This window comes from Notolabrus celidotus, chromosome 13, assembly GCF_009762535.1.
Source record: "Notolabrus celidotus isolate fNotCel1 chromosome 13, fNotCel1.pri, whole genome shotgun sequence".
Classification (NCBI taxonomy): Eukaryota; Metazoa; Chordata; class Actinopteri; order Labriformes; family Labridae; genus Notolabrus; species Notolabrus celidotus.
Genome location: NC_048284.1, coordinates 6,558,785 through 6,586,579, shown reverse-complemented (window position 1 = coordinate 6,586,579; position 27,795 = coordinate 6,558,785). Strand labels below are relative to the sequence as shown.

Sequence of the window (27,795 nt, the reverse complement as noted above, 5' to 3'; positions counted from 1 at the left end):
ATAAGTGAGAATTTGTGTTATTGATAAGTAGGGCAGAAAATATATCAGCTGTTTTACAGTTGTGAATTTGACTATCAGAAGGGCCCCTTGAGGATGCTCTGCCCCCTTTGCGCTGAGAGTCTAGCTCCGCCTCTGTACAGGACATTTAGTTTGACCAAGAAAAAACTCAGCAAAAGACCTGAATCCAAATTGAAGTTGTCGTTGAAGTCATGTAGAATAAAAAGCAGCCTGTAGAAGACATGTAGGCAAAAGTAATTGTTAGTTGCAGCCAAAATGTACATCAACTGATTTAGTTCATGTTTATTACAACAAGTGATATGTGTAAGAAGACATCCTGCTCAAGTGTTGGCAATATTTTGAACCTCTGTCACCCAGGGGTCTACATACAGGAACAACAAACCTCAGTTATTGCTGCTTACTTGGAGATGAAGTACGTCAGTCATGACACATGTCACTTCCTTCACCTTGATGTAGACCGTTTACACTCAGAGTTTCTGGGTAAGACCACGTCTGACTGACCTTGGCGGTGGGTGACTCCTGCATCATTTCCATGCTTCACCCCCTCTCCTCCAGCCTTACGTTATGTGTGTAATACTCCTGGTGTTGTTGATGTCTGAAGTTGGAGAAATCCCTTCCTTCTGGACGCTCGGCCCCCATTTCCTTCAAGACTCAACATCAAAAATGAGACACACGGAAATGACTCACACAGTCGTCCCCAGCGTTCAGACACATCCATTTAAGTACCGTGTTGACAGCTTCAAAACAGGATATGAGCTTGATGGGTCTATGTTTATTACAGATGTCGGAATGCTTAAGAGCAGTGATAACTGAGAGCTCTGATGGATCAGGCCAGCAGCTGTGGTCACGTATGCACAGTGACCTACAAGTGGTCACACCATAGACTGCATACAGATTATAGGTCACACGAAGGCCACATAAAATAGAAGTCTAACAATAGATTGATATGTAATATGCCACATTTATTTTCACATTTAAGCTTCCAAGACATTTTGAATTATATGCACAGCAGTGCATCTGATGAGAGGTATAAAGTCATATCAGGATATTTTCCATGATCCTACAGTTTTCTAAATTCTGCATCTGCACAATATTACACAGTTTGCACTTTAACAGGGCAGTATCCCCAAGGTGTTTGGGTACAAGGTTCCATAAAAATGCATTAATAACAATGGCCTGGGACCTTAAAGGCTACTGATCATTTTCTGCTTGGTAAGATAATACTCTACAGGCATGAGTAAAAAAATAATTATTCACATGGGAATCTGTAGGCAGCAATAAAATCACTCTAAAACTGCAGCTTTGATTGTATATAAATTAATGCTTATTTTAATGAAGTCATTGTCTTAATTGGCTTCAGCTGTGTGAAGTCAAGATGCTATTAATTCATAAAGTTAGTCAGCACAGATTGAATTGAATATAGGGTGACATGGAGAAGATATAGAGCAGAGGCATCAATACAGCCCAAGTTGATCTGAAGTGGACCGGACCAGTAAAATCATAACATAATAACCTAAAAATAACAACAACTCTAAATTTTTTCCTTTGTTTTAGTGCAAAAAAGTACAAGAACATTCTGAAAATGTTCACATTTAATGAACCATCTTTCTTTAAAAATAGCTGTTGGATTATGCAAACAGCAAGTAATCTATTTTCTCACTTTGAGAAAAAAAAGCGCTGTTCAGGTGCGCACCATCAGCACTGATTTTATGTGACCCCCAGAGGACAAATTTGAAATAGGGTTTACTTTTATTGAAAAATTGCAGTAAATGTCTTCTCTGTCATTTTTTCACTTTGCAAAGTTGTTCCGCCGGCCGGATTGGAACCTCTGGAGGACCGGTTTTGGCCCGCAGGCCGCATGTTTGACCCCCTGACCTAGAGGGTTGTTTTAATACTGAATGGCTGCATGACTGATTTAATGTAAAGTTTATTGTTTCTTCCTGTTAGATAAGATATAACAGCTAGCTTGTATTGAGACTTTAAACATAAACTTAAAACATATTTATTCAGCCTAGCTTTTATTCAGGGTTAAAAAAAATGTATTACTTTAATATTTTATATTGATTTTAATTTTGTTTTATTGTTGTATTCATTTTAACTATCTGTTTTTTCTTCATTTACTCAGTTTTGTTGATATTTTTAGCCTTTATTTTACCTTCAACTCTTATTCTTACCCTTTTTTATTTATTCATTTTAACTATTTACAGTCTTAATGTTATTTTGATGCATTAATTTATTTTAATTACACATATTTTATTGTTGGTGTGCATTAGTCTCTGTTTTAATTTTTTTTTAATATGTTTACATTATTTTATTTCTGCTCCTTTCTTGTTGTCAGTCGCTGTAAAGCTCTTTGAATAGTTGATTTGTATGAAACTCACCTCACAGCCATCCCACGTGGTGTGCTGTTTACAAGTCCTTATCACAGAGACCGGTTTCGACTCCAACTCGTCACTTGTGCAACATCAGCCTTATCCTGTTCCTTTCACTGCAGAGTACAGGCAAAATGTCCACAGAGCACCTCTAAAAACAAATCCCCCGTAAAGCAAAGTTTACGTACGTAACTTTTCCGTGACTACGCCACGAACCAGTAGCAGTAATCCAGTTCCTTTGTGTTGTGTTTAATGAGTGTAGGTTTTTAGGCATTCCACCGCTCGCCAGGTGTTAGCTTATTCTAGCTAATTCCATGCGGTTTTTACCATTAGCCGGCTAAGCTAATGACTGTTTTCGCATATTTAACATATTAATTTTGTATTTTTATTTCTGTAAATGCTGTTTACCGCAGAAATAGATGTCAGGATGGCCGAGCGGTCTAAGGCGCTGCGTTCAGGTCGCAGTCTCCTCTGGAGGCGTGGGTTCGAATCCCACTTCTGACAGATATACGTTTTTCCCATATTTACGGAAACACGAACGTCTCATTTTTGTACGCACATCTAAAAATAGCACACACTAAAAAAAAAGGCTTTTTAATTTAATTTGAGAAAATAATCATTACTTATTCTGTTTTATTAACAAGTGAAGTCAAAGACAACACTTAACAACCGTATTTGCTCACTAATAATAATAATATTAAGGATACCAAAACAATAATAATAATAACAACAACAAGAATAATTTAAGTGATAATAATAACAACAACAATAATAATAATAATGATAATATATTTCTTTCAAAACATAGTTAATAAGATTAAAAAATTACATGCAGCCTTAGCAAAAATAACATTAAAAATATAGAAAAATATTAAGTGAAGGACCTAAACTGTTAGATTAGATTAGATTAGATGTACTTTATTGATCCCCATTGGGGGAAATTATTTTGTTCCAGCAGCTTACAACATGGTTCATGAGAATACAACACTGTACTTACATAGTTAAAAAAAGAATCAGAATCAGAATCAGAATCAGCAATACTTTATTTGTACACAGTATGAAAAAGTCCAAATATTAATAGAAAGAAGGAATAAAACAAGATATAAATACGAATAAAATAATATAAATTGGATTAATAATAAGTATATACAGAAACGCAGAATAGTTAGAGTTCGCTATGTGCAAAAGCACTGGGAATGAAGGTATTATAAATAGGATGTTGAAGTGGCAGGGATATTGCACAGTGCATTGCATGTTATTGCAACTGTATTGAGTACAGAAAATAGTTCAGTCATCAGAGTAATAATAATACAATAAAATAATAATAATAGAAATGATAAAAGTGAATATAAACTAAAATAAAATATAGCAAATATAACAGATATACACTATGTACACTTCTACACTTCTATCTTATGAATCAATGGTAAGGTAGGTTATTGCACGGATAAAATTGCACCAGTTTTTTGTTAGCACACACAGTATGAAAAACACTTTCAGAGCGATTCAAATATGAGAAGTTTACAGTCAGTTTGTGGGTGTGAATCATAAATAATGACCCGGGAAGACAGGTCATCGTGCAAGGTCACAAAGTAGCAGCCATGTAGTGAAATGAAAGATGACTAACGGAAGTAATGCAAGTTGAAATGCAGCCAGAAATTAAAAGTACATAAATCAATTGAGTCAATAAAACAGTAAAACAGTAAGGACAATGAATCCAAGTGAAATTAGAAAAAAAAAAAGATTGAGCTGACCTCACTTCCTCAGGTAGAGAGTTCTCCAGCTGCAAGGCTCTTACAACAATATTTACAGCAGTTTTGTATTTGAAGGGGAGGAGAATTCCCATTTCAGCATAGCTTAATAAGTAGTATGACATGTTGAGTTACATCCATTGTTCATTATTTGAATAATGACTTTTTCATACTTTATGTTTTAAAGGAGCAAAATTAAAGAAAAACAAATGCTAGAGTGGTAGGAAATGTGGCTGTTACAGTACATTGTCTATGCCATACTTTTTTTTTGTCTTTTAAAGTTTGTTAATCTTAAATTCGGATGGGTCAATAAAAAAACAAGACTTATTTGTTTTGTTAGTTTTTTATTTCTTCATTGTAATCTCCCTGAACACTTCCTGTATCAAGATAGATACGAGTAAAAAATTACAAACTCTCATATGTAGCCCGAGGCACTGTCTGAAATCATCTACTGTTAAATTGATAATCATCTTTACAACTCAGTCCATGGAGATGTATAAATGTGGTCAGATAAGGCAGAAGAGGCAGCTCTAGTACTTTCAGATCTTAGTGATAGGATTGTCAACACTTGTGTTTTCTGTGTCCAGGCTGTAGAAATGTCCCAAAAAATAATGGTGACATGTAAAAACTATTTCCAAGGCCTAAGGTTCACACACACACTAAGGATAGTTTGAAAGCTTAACTGCACACACTGTGTGCAGTTAAGCTGTCACAGTTGCACATGCATGCATGCGTTTTAACAGGTACAGTGCAGGATGTGAAATTGTTGCATTTCTCAGTGCCCTGCAGAGCATGAATTTCTCGTGGTAAAATCACAATGCACATCTTTTACATCTGCCTTACTTCACCCTCAATATAAATCCTTAAACATCTTCGAGAGACAGAAACAAAACTGCAAAGGGATAAATACAGCAGGAAGTTTAAATTAGCATTCTCCAGAGGTTTTTGTGTAAGTACCGCAGCAGGATTTGGCCACAGTGTGGGCCTGCCACTGTAGGATTCTGTAAATGTGCTTTGAGTCTAAATATGTGGCCAAGGCTGCTTCTCTCGGTTATATTTATACTCCCTCCCTGTGATCCTCACGGTGACCTCACTGCAACCTGTAAAGGTTACAGAGTGACTTGAGTTCAGGCCCGTCTCGACACTCATTATCATGAGATTGACACAGGTTCTTAATCGTGTAGATTAAACTCTACTGACAAAGGACTGCATCCTTCCATCTTCTCTCGGTTAACTTAAATGTGTTATCTTCTTATATTAACCGGGTTTGTCAGCTGACTTCCTCTGCTGTTTCCCTGTTTCTCCTCAGGTATGGAGGATGGATGGAGGTATAGATGAATAAGTCGTGGAGTTAAAAGCTTAAAACAGTTTAATGAACACTTGAGAACAAGGAGGCACTCAGACACTCCTTAGAAATCGTCACCATTTAACTCCCTCTGAATTTCTGAGAGATTTGTTTTGAATTATTCCTTTAAAAAATAAAAATCTTAAATCAAATCTGGTAGAATTTCTTGTTTACCTGCATGCTGTTATATTCTTCTTCTTACTATTTTGCAATGGAAAGTTATTCATTATTACTTTACTGCTTCCTGCATAACATTCATCCCTGTAACTGACTGGCATGCAGCCTATAAATGCAAATATACCAAATATATAAATGCTCATTAAACCCTTCAGTGAGAGTGTGCATCACACATTTTATTGAACCTTACACCTGAGTTAAAGCTGCAGAGTGTTACCCTTTAGAAGGTCTTCAGCTTCCTGGGTGTGCAGCTTTTGTAGGACTGTGACTATACATACCAGGACTCCTGCTGCACACACAGCAGGTTGCACACTAATTAAACCTGATATTTAAACTGCAGCCAGGAGAGGGGGAGGGCTAAGCCTGAGCGTCACAGCACACGTGCAGGCTTGATGGATGTTGGACTTGTCATGGCGTCCTGCTCCGACCGGATCCAAGCCGCATCCGCATGTCCAACGATAAACAGCTGAAGGCCTGCTAATCATATCTAATTCAAATTAATGCAGGTTTCTTGGTAATGATTTCTTTGTGGTGTTTAAAACTCTGAGAGGAAGGCGGTAGTGGGAAGAGGAGTCAGCATCAGTCATCCCAGAAGAACCGGATCTCTCTGTGGAACAATTACCAAAAAACAAAAATCAGATATTTAATGAAAAGATAAATCATATCCTCACAGTGATTCCTCTTAAATCTGACTCCTGTGACCTCTCTAATGTGAAAGGTGAAGGGAGGTGTCTTCCTTGCACAGGAAAGCACACGGTCAAATGACTAAATCCTCTTCTCAGCACTTCTGTGGAGTCACTCACTCACAGTCGTGACTCAGCAGGGGGGTCTTTCTGCTATTTTCTCCCATGAGTCAGGACACAATAAATCTGCCCCACCACGACCCATCAAGCTCCTTAAGACCAAAGACAGATGGCAGCACGAGGGCTCACCCCGCTGTGACTGTGTGTGTGTGTTCGTGCGTGTGTGTCGGCTTTGTGGGAGTGGGTGCTCCTGTGATGAAGCACTTCTTGAAACTCCCTGCATCACAGGGAGGGATGGGCCTGCCGGCTGTGAGCCTCTGATAAGGGTTACCCCTCACGTATTCTGTGGCAGTTCCTTTGTCCTTGAAAAGAGCGAGCTGACCCCCGCTGATATTTAGACAAGGAGAGAGCGCTCTCAGAATAGATCCACACACGCTGACCTTTCACATGTAATGAGTGCTACATGTGGAACATGCTTGAGGAGATGTTTTAGGCCCTGGGATCATTTCACATGTTTTGTGTGACAGGAGACTTTGCCAACCAGGCAGCTGGGTTTAAGTAGGCCTATTAGCCTTTTGTTAGGATTACAGTACTACGTAAAGACAATAGGTGACTTAAATGATGCCATCTTTGAACACTTATGTTGATATGACCCTTGAGGCAGCCGTTCACCTCTGCGGTGATTACAGAGCAGGTTTTGTTGCTGCTAAGGTTGCTAAATGTAGCGCTAGAAGGTGTCAGGTGTCATTCAGCAGAACAGTTATCACCGCTAAACACGGTCCTGTTCTAAAATCTTGGTTCTTTATTAATCCTCATACACACTCATGCACAAACCTGCTAAGGACATGCACTAATAGAGATGTCAGAGTGAGGAAGCCACCCAAGCAGTTAGGGGTTCAGTGACTTGCTCAAGGGCACTTCAGCAGTGGACAGGTAAATGAACAAGCACCTCTCCAGCCACCGGTCCAATTTCCAAACTTGGACCAGCGACCCTCTGGTTCCCAAACCAAGCCCCTATGGACTGAGCTACTGTCGCCCTCAATTATCTTTAAATCTATCATAATAATAAATGATCCACAGAGGGCTTTTAAACATATGTACTGATTCTTTACATGACACATTTATTAAATAATCAAGAATCCTCACAAAAGAAAACATGAACAAAGTAGCTGCATGATTCAAAATCACATATTCAGAGCTAGATTAAAGGTTTGTGTTGTATTTTTTTCCCCGCTGACACTTTAAACTAAAGGCGTCCTTGTGACACAGAGTTAGAAGTTTTGGAATACACAAGATGATTTTTTTTGTGTTCCTAAAAACTTCAATCTGAGATATGAAAGATGCCTCTAAGTATAAAGGCCTATTACGCAGCTTTCTTACTAACCACCAGGCTGTGTTATTTGTGATTGGTCGAAACCTTTTGACAGCGGTCATTAATTCTGACTAGCAAAGGCGATGCTAGGGACAAACTTATCACACACGTCATACATCATATCCATCCGCAGAAAGGAGTCCTGGCACATCTGACAAAAACATTACTTTCCGATGGCATCATTAGACAACAGAGAGAGTATTCTTAATATTACTTTCATTTTATTTGGGGAGCACGAAACTTTAGGTTAATGGTTAATGGCTGATCAGTCACCAGCACAGAAAAGGACGAAAAAGGCAGTGGATAGGGCTTTCACTGTAGCAGCTCCTCAGCTCTGGAATAACCTGCTGGAGGTCATTAGACAAGCAAACTCTGATGAGGCTTTCAAGAAACACCTTAAATCCTACTTTTATTCCATTAATTTTAATTATGTTTAACCTGTTTAAATGTGTTTCTATCTTTATCTTATGTTATTTTTTCCATATTGGTTACTCTAAACTGTATAATGTCTGTTTTTAAGCTGGCTGTGTATAGCCTATGACTGTTCTTGTGAAGCGCTGCAGTGCAGAACGTGTTTTGCTTTTAAGGTGCTGTATAAATAAAATAAACGTAAACTTTAAACTTAAAAGATGATGGCGAAGAAGAAGCGGGAAGACAGCACAGAAATTAGAGAGGGATGTCAGGATTTTGTCCCACCCTGTCAGGATTCTATTTTATACATCATACATTATTCCTAACTTAACTCTAAGATGTGTGCAGGAGACGTTGACAAAATTGAAGAAAACAGACATGAGGCAACCTCAAAGAAGAAGAGCGTATGCAGGTGCTGCTGTTATTTTCTGCATCTGTTAGGAATGCCAACAAAAATAAAGGTTGTGAATTAAAATGCAAAATTTAATGTGATTTATGACAGTGAATCAGGTTAGTATTTAGACTTACTGTGAATGAAAATGGTTAGTTGAAAGTTAATTTAAAGACTGTAAAGAATATTGTCACCATCAAAACTTGGGGACTATTTTTTTTATCTCTATAAATAAATTATATTTCAGTCAATATAAACATCTTGTCATCTTGTTTGTATCTGTAGCTGTTAGTCGTGTGATAAGCAGGATAGTTTAGATTTATTTTAACAAAGAGTCAAATTGGCAGATAATAAAAGATGTACATATTTTGTTTACTTTGTTGAATGTTGTGCAGGTTCAGCAAATAAACCAGCAACCTGAGTAATATGTAGTGCCATATCAAAAAGCTGCGTCTCTGTGAGGGTGACAAAGGACAAAAGGTGGCAGATAAAGACAGGAACATTATGCCTAGTCATTGTCACTGAGCCTTCAGCTGCTTTCTTAAAGCGTGTTAAACTCCCTTTATGCAATGCCCAGGTCCGAGTCATGTGTCCAAAGCCTCAGCAGATTTCAGTCCAATCTCAGAGTGATTAGCAAGGCTTTTCATTCTATCCTTAGCTTCCCATGGATGTGATTAGCAGGTAGGCCCGCTTCTGGAGGGAGGCTTTTGAACTGGTTTCTTGTTCTCTCTGCGTGCAGGAGCTCCGGTGTTCCTTTGGGAGTTTACATCGTACACGCCGTGGCTTTGGAGCTATTTTCTATCACTTTGGTCCTTTTATGATGGTGGATCATGTGAGTATACATACTTGATGTATATATTTGATTTTCTGACTGCCTGCTTATTTACCTACAGTACATTTAAAAAGCCTTGTGACAGTAAAATGCTTCAGGAGTGACCCTAAAGGTTGTACTTCCTAAATAAAGTCAGAACTTCAGTCACGCAGGGTCATAGATTTTTGGGATTTGCACGAAGAAAGGAAACAATAATCCATGTTTCATTGGATGAACTCGAGCTGGCCTGTATGCAGGATGTGATTTTTATTTTCCTTGTTTGAACTTTTTTAGGAGACTCAGTTTGTGAATACGACACCTTAGGGATAAAGAGCATTATTCATGAGATCCAAGGCCACATATGTTTCCTGATTGTGATGAATAAAGAAAAAGATTTGGCATTTGAAGTCCATTAAGAATAAAAATAACAGAAGGAACTCTGCAGAATCATTTTCCCTGCTGTGCTATTTAAACATCAGTGATATGATATCATCATACTTCAAAAAAAGGCATCCATGCACCTTATTAATTATCATTTAATGCACAATCTCTTCTATGCTTCCTGTAAAGTCTGCATCCTGCAAAAATGCATCTCTAAACCTGAAATCTGTGAACCATACATTCCTATAAATCTGATATCTTGCTTTGGCTTGTCCTTAAAGTCATGAAACATGTGATAAACAACACTAAATTATGCTCTTAAAATTATACAACCAATGCCTGTAGTTAAACTCCTGAGTTCACTGACACTGAAATAGAGTTGGCCTGCATAATCCTGGATTATGGAGTACCTAAAAACATATCTACTCAGACTATATTCTAAGACAATCAAAACAGTGTTCAGACTATAAAAATACTGTTAGTGCAACCTAAAGTCTTCACAGCAGGCTGGCAATATGACATGCAAGATTATTTACAACAATCAATCACTTCTTCCTGCCAAAATTTGCAGCTAGCAGAAACAGTCGACATGTGCAACACGGCTAATACAAAAACAAGGACAACGGCCAAACCTGTTCTGTATACGTGTCAGTCAAGCTTAGCCTATTTTGGACTCACCGAATTTGACTCATTCTTATGAATTTTTAAACATCACTTTTATTTGCATTTCATACCGGGCTCGCGTCCCTTCCCATCAGGCAACAATGACTTATCTGTGCCTGGTGCGTTGTCTCGGGGAGAATACATTGTGCTTGTTGCAGATCTTGCTTTTTATAGGTAATCCGTGCGTTATTGAGAGCAGGGGGAAGCGGGCTGAGGTTGTATTGTTATTGCATATATTCTTCAGTGACAATCACCGAGGTGATGTCCACTTTCACACCTCACACAGACTTAAGCTTGTTATTTAAAGTCACTTGGAGGATTTATTTGTGGTATCATCCTCATTATCCCTGTCTTCATTTACTCTTTGATCTCCTCAGCAGTCTGTACATACAGTATTTAACATCCCTGTCATGTGTACCCTGCTTTAAATGTTGGAGACATTTGCAGTGGTAAGTGGTTTAAACAGAAGCTGAACTAAGAATGCATTTATATTTAATCTGGATTTTCTCGTACGTCTTGTGTAAACAGAAATGAAAGCATAGTGCACATAAAAAACTGAGGAAAGCATTTTATTACATTTGATTTAAAATGTTGCACAGTTAGCATCCAACCAAAAGTCCACAAATGAACGATCTTAAGGGTTAAAGTTTACAATGATTCTCAGAAGATGTAAGACAGCGTTAGGCTGCTTACACACAGGGCCAAAAGTGTTTCTTTGCAGGGATTTCCAGTTTCAGACAAGCCCGGTGTAAACCCCGATCAAACATGTTTACAAACTGCTTTAGACTTAAAGTCTTTAGAGAGGGCCATGCTGGGTTACCAAGAAAAGATAAAATGGGCTCAAACGTGCAAGAGCATGTTCACTGTTTGCATGCAGGTGAGCTGAAATAAGAAGCTGTATGTAAAAAAAGAAGGGGGAATTTCTATCATGTCTTTGCAGTTTGCATTTCACTCGTCACTTTAAGATGTGTCGTTTCTTCTTTTTCACCACCTATGTTAATTTCTTCCTGCAGCCTGGGTTGCGTGGGAGCCATGCAGATGTGCAGTGCAACCATGAGAAACATGCAAACCCCATTCAGCTGTTTGCCTGAGCTCACCTGTCCTCTCCATCTGCTCATGTGAGACCACTCTTCATCCAGAGCAGAGGGACGACCACCGGCACAGAATGTCCTCCCACAAGCGTAACTTCCAGTGCTTCAACGCTTTAGGAAGTGAAGGCTCCCACAAGTCTTCCCTTCCCTACAAACACACCACTCGCCTGCCCAGGATCTCCCATCATGGCATGGTGGCCCACCAGAACCCTCTGGACGACTGTTACGTTTGCACCCAGTACAGACACGCCCAGGCCCTGGAAGCCCTAGAGACTCAGGTCACACCTTTCTGTCACCCTCACAGCCCGTATCACCACCATCATCCACACCAGTATGTTCTCAGGAGACCCACCAGGCCCGAGGAGCACCCTTTGGCTCATTCAGGACACGACCATCACAGTCATCACAGCAAGCACAAGAGGGTGGTTCTGGTGAAGAACAGCGACCCGGCATTCAAGAAGACCATCGTCCTGCACCGCAGGAGCTTACGCAGTTTCGGGCTGTTCCTGGAGGAAGTTTCCGAGCTCATGCAGTACCACATCAGGAAGCTGTACACTCTGGAGGGTCGCAAGGTGAGGTCACAAACACCAGGGAAGTCAAAGCTTATGCAAAGAGAGGTCTCAGTTTTTACAGAGAGCTTGGGAGTACCTGGGTTTTATAACAAAGGGAGTTTTGGTTCCCTGGCAGATGAGTTTAAAGGCTTATAAAAGATTGTTGAGTTGGGAGTTGACAGAAGTCCCACAGCTTGAGTTGTGTTTTAAAAGTCTGCTGTTGTTACGTGTTGCTGTGATTCATGCTGCAGATAAAAAGAGTGAAAGAGAGGCCTCTAGTGACAGGAATGATTTTGCTCTAAATCCCAGCTGAGAGCTTTGTCAACCAGCAGCTTGACTGCAAACACACAGTTCCAACAAGTACGCCTTAAAGTCTTGGATTTGGTACTTTAGTTCATTGTGCAAAGACTGTGGACATGACACGAGGAACACAAGCCAGTGCATGAGTTTATCAGTGTTTAAATGTCCTGAGTGAATTTATTCACTGTACAGAATCACTTTCAAAATCCAGTCATTAGTCCATAAAGCGCTCAGTGGTTCAGCTTCTCAGTATGTTATATCTGATCCCCTGAGGTTCTCAGGTGGAGATCTTTTAATCGTACCCAGAATCAGATGAAGTCCAGTGAAGGGGCCTTAAGTTACCGTGCTCCTCCTCTCCAGAAAAGAAGGGCCTGTCTCTGCTTATACCGTTAAACTGAAACCTGACTGTGGGTGTGTCAATAGGATGACTTGTGTGGTTGTTTGCACGTGCGGCAATGCTTTTTTAAAAAGTTTCCTCATGCTTTTAATGTTTCATGGTTGCTGTGTGTCTGCTTTTTTTATTTGTATGTTTTCCACGACTGTAAACACGACTGTTCTTCTCATTTTAAATCCTCAACGTATCACATTGGGCTTACTACTACCAAATGTGCTTTATAAATAATAATACCAATGCTAATACTAAAGATAGCATCAAATGAAGAATTAATTTGCAAAAAACACATTTCTTTTTGATATAGATTCCTGACAAAGTTACATTTTCAAGATATCTCTGATGAGTTAAGTCATTTTGACTTAGTCAAAGCCACCCAACCTCAGTTGATTGATCATACCAAAAGCTAGTATTAGAAAAAATATGTTTTTTGAACATTATCTTAATTTTTAAAAGGTGAGTTAACTGTTTTTGCAAATGAACTCTTCAAATATAATCAGTAATGAGGGCTGCTCTGTTTGCTGTTTATTGATAAACACACTTCTCTCTGGTTAAAATCAACCTCTGTACGGAGTGAACAAAGTTAAGTTAAGAGGTTCAATCAATAAATTAATCTTTATTTATAAAGTGCCAAATCACAACAAACGTTATCTCATGACTCTTTCCAAACAGAGCAGGTCTAGACCGGTACTCTGTTATATTATCAACAAAGACTCAACATCAAGACAGGATAAGATCCAGTCCCATCTTACAGACAGGACTCAGTCTGATCTCATCTTAATCCACCATGAGCAGAGCACTTTGCAGCATTTAGCAAGTTACAGTGGCAAGGACAAACTTCCTTTAACAGGCAGAAACCTCCAGCAGGACCAGACTCATGTTAGACAGCCTCGACCTCTTTATTCTTTAAGTAAGACTACTGAAAGTGATCCATGTGTAGAGTCTGGAAAGAAACATCAAACATGCGTGTCCTCCTCAGTTTTATCTGTTTGTTCAGTGTTAATCTGCTTTATGCTAACAACTTTTTAACATTTACACACCCTTAACACTCATACATTATACTTTCATTTCTGCTCTCTGTAGTTTGTTATATTCTGGGTCTTATGGGACAAATATTTTGAGTATGTGCACGAGAGAATGAAACAGGGATATTCCCTCACACTCGGTTTTAGATTGTGGGTATCTCTGCAAACCTCCATTAATCTTGGTCAAATCAGAGCTATTTTTGAGAGAGGGAAAACAGGTCAATGTTGAAACTCCACTCCCTTTACTTTGATACCAGAGCTATCTCAGAAATGTGTCTCCACAGCGGCAATTAATTACCTTCACCATGGGCTTTGTGTGACCAGAGATGAAGCCATTCATCTGCCTTTACCAGCAGCAGGTTTCAAATTGAAAAACTGCACTCTCATCAAACTGACTGCTCACAAGCAAATAAATCCCTCAATGTATTAGTCGACATGTTGTGCCTGAGTTTCCTCGCTGTCAGGATAAAGAAAGGTAGCAAAGGCAGAAATATTCAATATCAATTCTCATGAAATTGCAAGAAAACACTTGGATGAAAAAGAAGGAAAGGCAGCTTTTTATGCAGTCACTGTGATCTGCACCCACAGAATAAAACATGCATTAGAAATTAACTTGACAGATTAATTTGATAGAGTATCGTGTGGGATTTAAAGATGTGGAAGGAGTTAATGAGCAGAGAAATAAGAGGTTAATACTAAAACAATGAAAAGCCCTGAAAATTTAACAGTAAAGAAACTTAGGGACGTACTGTATATTTATTTAATCTTATAAAGGATGTATACATGAGAATGAAATACCTTTACAAAGAGTAGATCCTCCTTGATCAGGCTGTCGTGCAGAGGTTTTCGGCGTAACAGGTCAGAGCTCACTCAACCTCTGTGCAGGCGTTCAGTGATTTAGGCCGTCGCGTGGGAGAGCTACAAGATGTCGAGGAAGAAGTAGATCAGCATGATGTTAGCCATTTTGTTATCAATCAAAATACATAAAGAGAATCAGTGTCTTCTGATTTAAAGAGTCAGACACCTCCATAGGAAAATAATCAACGTAACAATGCTGATTGACTGTTTTATCGCGGTGAGCTCACACCTCTGTTTCCTCATCCTAACCATTCCATCCTCTGCTGTCACACACTTGAAAAACTGCTGATCAGTGACAGTGATGGTGACAGCTCAATATTTCAAGAGTGCACCGTCATCTGTCAACCTCCCTAAGATCATCCTGGATTAAGATATTTATCTTGTTGTGACTCACTGCTCAACTCTCCGCCTGCTGCTGCTGCGGGATTTAGAACATTTAGTGGCACGAAAGAGGGAACTGAGCCTCGACTCAAACATTACTCAAACACTGAACTAGAGTTTACCTGTTACTCTTATCGTGAAAGTCTATTTCTTTAAGTCACAGATGAACATTCGATTCCACCATAAAATATAAATGTGCTCAGAAATGTTGTCACTGATATATTTCTTAAGTTAGTGGAAGGACTGAAGAAGAGGCTGCTGACACGTTTTCATGTGCACCGATGCTTTTTCATTCTTACCTTCCAGAGACTCTTGGTGCTGTTCAGGATGACGGCTCTTTAGATGCATTTTCAAAGTGGTAGTGTTAAAGGAGTGCAGTTTTGCTCCTTGATGCATCACCTATGATTCACAAACACTGCAAAAGGCTATTCTGTTGTCTGTTTCTTACACTACAAAATACGTCCATACTGCCGAAATGTTAAAGGTGGTTGTTGGCGTCCATGAGCTGATATTGCATGCACTTAATTAGTGTGCCACCTTATTGGCTGTACATTTAGGCAGACAGCTTTATAGTGATATATAAATACATTTATATATATATTCAATTTTATGTTGTATTTATATATGTTATGTTCACCATTTTATTTCTTATTATATTTTATATCATGTATTTTAATTATTTTGTTTACCCAAGCTTGTACTCATTTTAATTGATTTAATTGACCTTTAGTTATTTTATTCTTTTACTCTATTAATTTAATTGTTTTCTTTTAATCATTTTTTTTATCTTTTATCATTTTATCTGTTTCTCTAAAATTTTCTTTTTATCTTCCTTTTGTTATGAAGCACTTTTGGGGCTTTTGCATGCTTTTATGTATGAAAGCTGCTATTTAAATATTGTTGAATTGAGTTGAGTTGATATCGTGCATTCATAGGCGTGACGGTTGGTATGTTTAAATCCCACCAAATCTATCTCAGCTTTAACTCAATGGCGCATCATCCATCCTGCTTTGAACTCAGTCTGCTCATTAGCAACATTGCTTTTACCCTCATTTAGTAATGCTCTCTTCTTCCGTTTCAGATTGACAATGTTCAGAGTCTGATTCAGTGCCCTAGTGTCATCGTCTGTGTGGGACGTGATCCCTCACATTCCTCCATCATCGACAGTTTTCGGAAAACATCTGATGACAAACTCCCAAAGCTGAAGGCACACATCAGCAGCTGCAACGACGTACAACAGGGTATGACCAATTTTGAACATGTAAAGCACTGTTTCTTTAAAAAGGATCTGCCTCGTGTTGTAGAATTATTGCAGATCATGCAACAATACTAATTTTATCTGTTTATCTCTCTCTCTCTCTCTCTCTCTCTCTCTCTCTCTCTCTCTCTCTCTCTCTCTCTCTCTCTCTCTCTCTCTCTCTCTCTCTCTCTCTCTCTCTCTCTCTCCTGTCTTTTGTCCAATCTTGATGGCAAACCAAGAACTGCCAACAAGGAAAAGTGTCACCAGTCCAAAAGAGGAATCAGTCAACAGCTCTACCGGGCACTCAGTGACATCTGACAAGTCCTTACCGGATGGAACCGACTCACAGGACAATGTGGACTCCGGCCAGTTCACTGGGGATGGAATAAGGGAGGATGACATTGAGAAACGGGTCCATGTCAATGAAGACGGCAGTTTGTCTATGGAAATGAAAGTACGCTTCCGCCTTCAGAATGACGACACGTTACACTGGTCCACACAAGTTAGAAAGGCAACGGGCAGGACCTGCGATTACCTCCAGGGACACAGTAACACATGTTTCGCACAGGTTAGTGATATAAGCTGTTCTGAATCTGAAAACATCTCTGCTGATGAACAAGACGACGCTTACATCCATAGACACTACCAAAGACATATAGCGGAGGCTCACTGTCCTCAGTGCTGCAGTCGCTGTCAGGATTATGACATCTGGAAAAACATGAAAGCTACACAGGGATCCAGTCGAAGCGTTGGAACTTCGAGCTCAAGCGCGTCCTCACACACAGTGGTCTCCAGGAAGACAGTGGTGGAAAGGCGAACTACGTCTAGGTCAAGCGAAGACAACGCTGGAGGGGAGACTTGTGTGAGTCAGACTGTAGAGGCAGTTGAAACCATCGAGTACTGCACCACCAGGAGTGAGACTCACACACCAAATTGCAAGGCGCAATCCCCTGCACCGGACAACTCAGAGGGATGTGCTGACAGCTCCGAGGCCAATGACCAAACTGCTCAAACGCCAGAGCAAGAAGAACGACAAGGATCGTCTCCTTCTGCTTCCTCTGAAGTTTTAGCCGACCTAGAGGAGGATCAAAATTATGAAATCGATGATGTCCCACTGAGTGTCTCAAGAGCGTCCTCTCAGAGTAATAAACCTGAAAAAGAAGAGACAACAGGAAGTGCTGAGTTGGAAGCAGGATCTGCATCCCATCGTTCATCCCTTAGCCCGACTGATAAGGCATCAAATGCCTCAAGGAGCTCAAGCAAGTCAAGAAGATCCAAAAAGTCACACACTTGTAATTGTGGAGCATCTAGTGATCCTGAGGGTGATAAAAAAGGAGAGGCCGATGCCCACGCTGAAGAAGAACATGAGATACAAAGAGATCAATCAAGTGCCATGTCTTTAAAATCAAATGCCACTGGCAGATCGAACAAGTCTGAGGACGTAGAGGAGAAAAGACCCAAAAGTGCCATGTCAGTTCATTCAAATGCCTCCATGAAATCTAAACCTGATGTTACAGCGGAAGAGTCACAAACACACGACGATGGAGAAACGCCAGAAAGGCCATTAAGTAGCACGTCCAAGAAATCGGTGAAGTCAGAAGTGGCAGCAGAACAACCAGAACCAGAGGAGGACATTGTTGAAGAAAGAGTCTTAAGTTCTATGTCATCAAAATCCAAAGCGTCCGTTAAATCAAAGGGATCAAGAGTTTCCTCTCGTCCTGATAAAGAACAAGATGAGGGGGAAACTGAGGACAGGACACCCAGCTCAATGTCGGCGTCTGCACAGGAAGGCCTTCAGGATGCAGCCGAGGAAGATGACACAGAAACCGAACAGAGAGCGCAAAGCTCGCTGTCTGCTAAATCTAATGCTTCTGCAAAGTCTAACAAGTCAACAACTTCTGAAGCTCCACCTGAAGACAACTCAGAGGAAAAAAGTGATGCCTCAGAGTCACAAACTGCTGCCGAGAATCCTGAGGAAGAGGAAGCAGAAGAATCTGGAGAAAGAGTGCCAAGTGTTATGTCTTCAAAATCCAATGCTGAGGAAGATGCTCAAGAGAGAGCATCCAGTGCCATGTCAGCAAAATCTGCACAATCTGCAAAGTCTAAAACCTCTGAAGCTGAAATTCAACAAGCTGATGAAGTGCAGGAAGAAGTCGCAAGAAGTCCTAGTGCTTTGTCAGAAACCACATCGAATAAAGCTGACAGTGGAGACGAGGTGGAAAGAGCCCTGAGTATCAAATCAGTCAAATCCACAAAGTCAAATTCGTCTGTGAGGTCCAGAAAATCAGAAAAATCAAATACATCCAAACCACCAGTGGCATCCGATCATTCGGCTGAGGACGAAGAAGCTGCTGAAAATGAGGAAAGTGAAAGAGCATCCAGTTCCATGTCTGCGAAGTCGGTCAAGTCAGATGCATCGGCAACATCTAGAAAGTCGAAATGTGCTGAAGAAGTTAGAGGAAATGTTGAAGAAGCAGAAGAAGCAGAAGAAGCAGGAGAAGCAGAAGAAGAAGGAGAAGCAGAAGAAGCAGAAGAAGCAGAAGAAGCAGGAGAAGCAGAAGAAGCAGGAGAAGCAGGAGAAGCAGAAGAAGCAGAAGAAGCAGAAGAAGAAGTAGAAGAGAGAGCAAGCAGTGCTGTGTCGGCTAAATCGAATACATCTGCAAAATCTAGAGGATCAACAAGGTCTGAGCTCCTCAAGGAAGGTGACGGGAATGCCGAAGGGGGAAGTGAAGGGAGACCACAAAGCAAACTCTCAGATAAATCAGCAAAGTCTGCAAAATCTAGCAAATCTAAATCATCACAAATCCCTGATGAAAATCACGATGATCAAGGGGACGGAAATGATGAAGAGCAGACCGAAGACAATGCTGCAAGTTGCACAGATGACGTTGAGGAAACACCAAGCTCCTGCGATGTCTCAGCTGAGGAGAACCCTGATGAAACTGAAGCGAGAGCACCCAGCGCTGCGTCAGAGAAATCAGGCAAGTCCGTATCATCTGCGGTATCTGGTAAGTCAAAAGAGTCCAAAGTCAAATCTGAGGAGAACGGAGATGATGAAGACACCGCTGAAAGACCAGAGAGTGAAATGCCAACACAGCGTGCAAAGTCAAATGCCTCTATTGTATCGGTGAAATCTAAGGCTTCTGAAGTTCCTCCTACACACGATGATGAGACCAGCGAGAGATCGCTGAGCTGCATGTCGGCTAAATCCTGCAAATCAAACATTTCAGCAAAATCAAGTCAGTCAAAATGCTGTGACGGTTCAGAGGCAGACAGGGTGCTGAGTGCAATGTCAGCCAAATCAGCACATTCAAATGTTTCTGCCAAGTCTCATACGTCCAAACACAGCTGTGTGTCAGCTGAAAATACTGAGACAAACACTGAAAATGAAGAAAGAGCTCCAAGCAATATGTCGAATACGTCTGCTAAATCTGCAAAGTCAGACACTTCAGGTGAATCTGGGAAATCAGGGGGTTCTGCAGCCCCTTCTGAAAACAGTGGTGAAGAGGAGACTGAAGGAAGAACAATGAGCTCAATGTCAATCCACTCACTTCAGTCGGGGTTTTCCGTAAAGTCAAACCGGTCAAAATGTTCTGCTCGAGTCCTTGCTGAAGACAGCGCTGACAGCCCCAATGATGAAAATGATAAAGAGCAAACAGAAGGAAGAGCAACCAGCTGCATGTCAGCCAAATCAGCCCAGTCACATGTTTCTGGATTATCTGCAAAGTCAAAAGAGAGAGCACCCAGTGCTTTGTCAGCCAAATCTGCAAAGTCACGTGCTTCAGCTAAATCAGGCAAATCAGGAGCTTCTGAAGTCTGTTCTGACAAAACTTCTGACATCCCTGATGAGGGAGAGGGTGAAGAGGAAGCTCAAGAGAGAGTGCTGAGTGCCATGTCATCCAAAACTGCAAAGTCAACTAAGTCTGCAAAATCTACCAAGTCGAAAGGAAAGACAGGAGATGATGATGAAGACGCAAAGAGGGCTCCTAGCAAGGCTTCGGTCAGATCTGGTGTATCGGCCAAGTCAAATGTTTCTAAGACATCTAAAAGATCCAAAGCTTCTGAAGTACCCTTGGAGGACTGTGCCGACTGTCCTGAGGAAAATACGGGGGAGAATGAGGATGACGAGAGACCCGTGACCCCAAAGTCAGAACATTCTGTGAAGTCAAATGTTTCTGCATTATCGAAAAAGTCAAACTGCACTGCTGATGCTCCAGCAGAGGAGAATGATGAAGAAGAAGACAAAGAGCAAACTGAAGACAGAGCACCAAGCTGCATGTCAGCAAAATCAGGCAAGTCCCATGTTTCTGGTATTTCTGTAAAGTCTAACGAGCGAGCACCGAGTGCTGTATCAGCTAAATCAGCAAAATCAGCTAAATCACATGCTTCTGCTAAATCAGAAGCTCTTGAAGTTTGTTCTGTTAAAACTGGAGACATTTCTGATGAAGGAGATCCTGAGGAGGAAACTCCAGCGAGAACACAAAGTTCTTTATCTGTTAAATCAGCAAAGTCACGTGCATCTACAAAATCTGTCAAATCAAGTGCTTCTGATAAAGCAAGCCTTGCTCCTGAACAGGAGAGAGCCCAGAGTGCAATGTCAGCAAAAACTGAAAGGTCAGCTCTTTCTGCAAAATCTACAAAGTCCAAAGGGCCCAACGATCCAGCTGAAGACAACACAGCTGATCAGGAGGAAGATGCAGAGAGAGCTCCAAGTAACCTGTCAGTCAGATCAGGCAAATCAGCCAGGTCAAATGTTTCAACAGCATCTAAGAGATCCAAAGTTTCTGAGGTTCCCTTGAAAGAGCCTGCTGAAATAACTGAGGAAAACACGGATGAGGTTGAGGTTGAAGAGAGAGCAGTGAGCTCAATGTCAGCCCAGTCAAAGAAGTCAAATGTTTCTGCAGCATCAAACAAGTCTGAACGTCCTGCTGATTCTCCTGAAGAGGAAAGTTCTGATAAACCAAATGAAGAAGATGATACAGAGCAAACAGAAGAAAGAGCACCGAGCTGCTTGTCAGTAAAATCAAGCAAGTCACATGTTTCTGGAATCTCTGTTAAGTCTAACAAGAGAGCGCCCAGTGCTTTATCTGCTAAATCAGCAAAGTCAACCAAAACAGAAACTCCTGAAATTTGTTGTGATGAAGCTGCAGACATACCTGATGATGAAGATGCTGGAGAGGTGTCTGAAGCCAGAGCACAAAGTGCTTTGTCTGTTAAATCAGCAAAGTCACGTGCATCTACAAAATCTGTCAAATCAAGTGCTTCTGATAAAGCGAGTCCGGCTCCCGAACAGGAGAGAGCCCAGAGTGCAATGTCAGCAAAAACTGAAAAGTCAGCTCTTTCTGCAAAATCTACCAAGTCCAAAGGGCCTGATGGTCCAGCTGAAGAGAGCACAGCTGACCAAGCGGAAGATGCAGAGAGAGCTCCAAGTACCCTGTCAGTCAGATCAGGCAAATCAGCCAGGTCAAATGTCTCTAAGACATCAAGAAGATCAAAAGTCTCTGAGGTTCCTTTGGAAGATTGTGTGGATGTTACTGAGGAGAACACTGATGAAGGTGAGGCTGAAGAGAGAGCAGTGAGCTCAATGTCAGTCCAGTCAAAGAAGTCAAATGTTTCTGCAGCATCAAGCAAGTCTGAACGTCCTGCTGATTCTCCTGAAGAGGAAAGTTCTGATAAACCAAATGAAGAAGATGATACAGAGCAAACAGAAGAAAGAGCACCAAGCTGCTTGTCAGTAAAATCAGCCAAGTCACATGTTTCTGCAGTATCAAACAAGTCTGAACGTCCTGCTGATGCTCCTGAAGATGAAAGTTCTGATAAACCAAATGAAGAAGATGATACAGAGCAAACAGAAGAAAGAGCACCAAGCTGCTTGTCAGTAAAATCAGCCAAGTCACATGTTTCTGCAGTATCTGCAAAGTCAAAAGGGAGAGCGCCCAGTGCTTTGTCAGTCAAATCAGCAAGATCCCATGTTTCTGCTAAATCAGGGAAATCAGGAGCTTCTGAAGTTTGTTCTGGCAAAACTTCTGACGTCCCTGATGAAGGAGAGGTTGAAGAGGAAACTCAAGAGAGAACGCTGAGTGCCATGTCATCCAAAACTGCAAAGTCAACTAAGTCTGCAAAATCTACCAAGTCAAAACAACCTGAGGATCCAGCTGAAGGGAATCCAGCTGACCAAGAGGAGGATGCACAGAGGGCTTGTAGCAATGTGTCAGTAAGATCCACTAAGTCGAACATTTCAGTGGCTTCTCAGAAATCAATAGCCTCTGATACTGGACCGCAAGACATTCCTGAATCCCCAGCTAATGCAAATGAAGAGGAGCAAAACCAAAGCCGACCAGCAAGTTCAAAGTCGGTCCGTTCAGTAAAGTCAAACGTTTCTGCGAGGTCAAGAAGGTCCGGGTGTCCAGCTGATGATCCAGTTGAAGAAAGCATCCCCAGGCCCAAATCACATGCATCAACAGCATCTGTGAAATCAAATGCTTCTAAAGGGCCTCTCAATTCCAACCCCAATGATGGGAATGATGATGAAGAGGAAACTGAAGATAGAGCAGAAAGTGCACTGTCTCAGCGGTCAACCAAATCGAGAAAGTCAAAATGCTCTGAAGCTCCGGTTGAAGAAGAACCAAATGAAGAAAACGATGAGGAGGAAACTGAAGAAAGAGCATCAAGCCCCAAATCAGTAAAATCAACACGGTCTGCAGTTTCTGAAAGATCTATGAAGTCACAAGCCTCCGGTGCTCCTGCTGATGATGTGGCTGAGCATGAGGAAACCACAGAAAGAGCCTCTAGTGCCTTGTCTGCCATATCAGAAAAGTCCCATGCCTCAATACGATCTAAAAAATCCAACGCCTCTGTAGTTCGCTCTGTCAAAACTGCAGACATCTCTGGTGAAGAAGAAGCTCAAGAAAGAGCAGAAAGTGCAATGTCAGCCAAATCTACACAATCCGCCATGTCAGTGAAGTCAAGTAAGTCTAAAGTTTCAGATGATCCGGCTGAGGAAGAAGACGAAACTGCAGAGAGAGCAAGCAGTGCAATGTCGGACAGATCCACAAAGTCAAACGCCTCAAAGCTAGCTGAAGAGGAGAACAAAGACAGAGCGCCTAGCTGCATGTCCATGAAATCAGTCAAATCACATGTTTCTGTTAAGTCTGTCACCTTCAAAGAGGTACCTAAAAAAGCTGAGGAAGCTGTGGAGCGAGCAACAAGTGCAATGTCTGAGAAATCAAATGCTTCAGGGAAATCAGCAACAGTTTCACAGGCTTCAACTGGTAATCACGAAGAGGAAGATACTGAGGAAAGACCAGCGAGTAACATGTCAGCCAAATCAGTCAAATCAAACGTTTCAGCGTCATCAAAGACAAAAACAGCAAGTGAAGCTCCTTCAGAGGCTGCAAATGATGGGGAGGAAAGTGAGCAGAGACCAGCAAGCACCCTGTCAGCTAAATCAGCCACCTCGGCCAAATCAGCAAAGTCAAAAGTTTCAGGAAAGTCTGGTAACTCGAAAGCTTCTGTTGCCCCAGAGGAAGATCCTGAAGAGGAAGTAGACCGGGCACCAAGCGCTACTTCAGTCAAATCAGCGACATCAAATGCTTCAAAGAAATCAAAGGCCTCTGAGGTACCTGCAGAAGACGTCGAGGAGGACGATGAAGCAACAGCAGGAAGCGTAGTGTCTGCCAAATCAGGGAAGTCAAATGTGACATCCATATCAAAGAAATCTAAAGCATCTTCAAGTCCTCCAGATGGAAAAACTAAAGACAACGGTGGGAATGAAGATGATGAGAAAGCGCCAAGTGTTGCATCAGTTCGATCGGCAAAATCAAATACTTCCAGGAAATCAGAGAAATCGAAAGCATCTGAAGTTCCTGCTGATGAAAACACTCCTGAGAAGGCGGAGAGAACACCTAGCCCTGTTTCAGTGAAATCCACCCATTCTGAAATGTCAGTCAGGTCCGAAGTCCCTGCGGTGACAGTGGAGGAAATTGTAGATCGAGCACCAACTGGGATGTCCTCAAAGTCTAAGGTTTCAGCACGTTCAAAAAAGTCAACAATCTCAGTGGTGAAAGACAAGAACGTTGAAGCACGATCGCAAAGTTCCTTATCCGTCAAGTCAAATCTGTCTGTGAAGTCCCGGAAATCAAAAGGGACTGAGGTCTTAACAAGTGCAAATGAGCTCACAGCCATTGATGTTCCAGTGGAGGAGGAGGGCGATGTCTCTGTTGAAGCTGAGAGCAATAAAGACCAGAGCAAACCCACATCAAGTGTGCAATCGAACGTAGAACAACGTAACACAACTGATGAGAGGAGCTGTAATTCTAAAACGACTAAGTCAAGTGGGCAAGTCTCAAAAAGTGCAACAGGAGAAGGTACTGCCAAACCAAAGTCTGGTGCAAATTCACAACGGAGTGCAAAGAAACCAAATCACTTGATCACTCACGCAGAGTCACACGAGAGTGATATGTCCCAAACTCTGTCCAGTTCAGATGTTGTCAAAGAGGTTTGTGAGACTCCACTAACGAGAGATAACAATGTGACCAAGAGGATGGCGAATGGTCCACTGAACGCTGCGGACTGTGGAGGGAGTGTCACTGATAACAAAAGCGACAAAAGCAGCAAATGCATACACAAGACCACAAACGATGATGACTATGAGCTGGTCCCATCCAGTCTACCTAATGCATCACCGACAGAGGTTGTGAATGAGTGGCTGAAGTCAATACCAGCAGATGGTAACATGTATGAAGTGGAGGAGTTTCCTGAGAACTGTGATGGACCGAAAGGCTGCCACACAACAGAGGACCTCAGTAGGGCAGAGGATAATGAAAACAACACTAAACCTGCAGAGACCGAGAATCTAAATGACACAAATGAAGGTGATGGGGTGAACTGTGATCCCGAGGATGACTGCCAACAAAGCAAAGTGGCACCAGAAACAGATACCACCTGTCCTCAGAGAGATGATACCACAAAAATATTCAGCTCCTCTGTCCAGGTGATGAAGGTACTCTTAAGTCCAAAGCTTGACAGATGTAACAGTTTGCCAGAGATCTCTCACGTGTATGGACGTAAACTAAGCACTTCAGCTAGAGGTCTTCTGGATTGCCTTGTGAAGCTGCAGTTGATAGACCACAATCCTGAAAACGCAAATGAGAATGATGAAAGATACCAGGAGCTTATGAACATCCTCAAGTCTCTCTGGCTTTGTGATCCTCCAGAACATAAACATGTGTCGAGGAAGAACGAACATCAATCATTGGATGGAGATTTCAACCACACTTCATCTTCTGGTGTGGATGTCAACAGTGGGTCCACAGGCTCAGGGAAGAGTAGCGATGGTGTGAATGGGGATGCATCCAAACCACAAGCCAGTGCAGATGTGTTGAACAAAGTACAAGAAGTCTGTGAAGAAGAGGTAGATGAAGAGGCTCAGTGTACATGTGGGAATGAAGGAGAACTGATGTGTGAGGAGCAACAGAATGATGACGGTCCAGCAACAGATGAAACCATCAGGAGCAATGATAGTCCAAGAGAACTGCCGGAAACGCCGCCGTCGTCCTCAAACAAGAGCTCAGGGCACGACAGCAACAGCCCAAAGCTCCAAGAGGAGGGGGAAGTCCAAGAGAACACAATGTCCAACTCTCCTCCCCCTATTCAGAGACCACAGTTATCCAAGAGGATTTCTCAAGATCCTGATCCTGTTTGGGTCTTACACTTACTGACAAAAATAGAAAAGCAGTTCATGACTCATTACATCAACGCAATGAATGAGTTCAAAGTCCGCTGGAACTTGGATGATAATGAGCAGCTTGACATGATGATAAGTGAACTCAAATCTGAGGTCCACAGAAGAATTCAAACAAGTATAAACAGAGAGCTGAGAAAAATTCAAGGGAGAGCAGGACTACCAAGACCTCCCAAAGAATCCATGACCCGTGCTTCAACAACGCAAACCGAGGAGAGAAGACGGAGGCTAAAGGTGATGCTCAAACAATCAATCGACCCCCAAGCTGATAAAAGTTACGACTCAGCAACTGGAACATCCTTCAGTGACCAGCGCAGTGAAAACAACGACTACTGCCCGTGTGAATCATGCATAAAGAAAAAACTGGAGTCGAGGCCAGATCCTGCAATCAAATGTACCGCACCTGTTGCAATGGCCTTTGACCTGAAGAGGATCTTGCTCATGAAGAATGGTGGTCTTGGCGATGCAGAGGCAACTGACTTTGAGAATGATGATGACACAAATGCTGCAAAAAACCTTGTGGAAACGGTGATTTACAACGCTGTGAGAGAGCTGGGAGAGGATGTGGTGTACTTTGAGAGAGAGTGTGATCATGCAGCTGCAGAAGATGAAAAGGAAGCACATGATGCGTGTCAAGACAAGGTTACTGAAAACAATGAAGAAGAAGATGCAGAAACTGTTAAAGATTTCACAGAACAGGCTGTTGACGAAGTATTGCACGCAGATGATAATGAAGGAATGACCAAAACAGAGCATGATCATGTAGAACCTACCGAGGAAAATGAGGTTGAAATTTCAGCAGAGGAGGCTGATGAGTCTCAGGAGGATGCTGTTAAAGCTGGGGAGACCGATGAGGAGGCCCCAGGTGAAGACAAGTGTGACGAAGACGAGGCTGTAGAAGCAGGGACAGTTGATGAGGAAGAGATTGCTGTCACGGATGACAAAGAAACGAAGGAAGAGGAATATATCACTGTGGCAACCTTGACTGAGCACGAGTCAGAAAAAGATGAAGCTGTACAAGATGAGGAGGAGGAAGAGGAGGAGGAGATTGCCGCCACGACTGCAGATGAGTCTGTAGAAGCAGATGACTCAGCCACAGCTGATGAATCACAGGAGCAGGTTGAGGAACCAGCAATTGAAGACGAGATGACTGTAGAGAAAGAGGTTGACGTCGATGATGCAGAAGACTCAAAAGAAGACATCGCTGAAGATGAGACTGCAACAGCAGAACATGAATCAGAGGAAGATGAGGCAGTGGAGCATGAGGAAGAGATGGCTAAATCTGGCGAAGATGAAATGGAGGAAGAGGCTGCTGAAGACACCACAGCAGAAGATGATCTGACATCCACAAGTAAACATGCCTCTGATACAGAATTGGCTGGAGAAGAGGAGGCATCTGATGAGGATGAGGATGAAGGGCTTGCCTCTACTTGTGCAGATGAATCTACCCATGAGATGAGTGAAGCAACAACAGCCGAGGAATCAACATATGACCAAACTGAAAAACCAACATCTGAACATGAGATGGCGGACATCGAATGTGAAGATGAGTCAAAGGAAGTTACTGCGGAAGATGAAATCGAAGCAGAAGACGTAGCAGACACTACAGAACGTGAATCAGATGAAGAAGAGGCTGATGATGATGAAAGCTTGCGTGCATCAGCAAATGAAGAAGAAACGGCAGAGGAGAACGATGCCGTGTCTGAGAAACTGTCACAGGAACATGCCGAAGATGCAATAACTGAAAAGGAAACTGGGGATGAGGTTGAGGAACTTGAGGC

At 41.8% G+C, this 27,795-nt stretch overlaps 1 long non-coding RNA gene and 1 other non-coding gene across 2 annotated transcripts; one reads left to right on the top strand and one right to left on the bottom strand.

The window, feature by feature from the left end:
- The first annotated feature begins 2,811 nt into the window (after positions 1–2,811).
- trnal-cag lies at positions 2,812–2,894 on the top strand. The gene has a single exon. It is a non-coding gene; the product is annotated as a tRNA-Leu (tRNA).
- Positions 2,895–5,661: 2,767 nt separating this feature from the next.
- Positions 5,662–15,436, bottom strand: LOC117823764. The gene is made up of 3 exons (XR_004633491.1): positions 15,332–15,436; positions 14,592–14,711; positions 5,662–6,270 (listed from the first exon to the last, which is right to left on the bottom strand). It is a non-coding gene; the product is annotated as an uncharacterized LOC117823764 (long non-coding RNA).
- Positions 15,437–27,795: the final 12,359 nt, after the last annotated feature.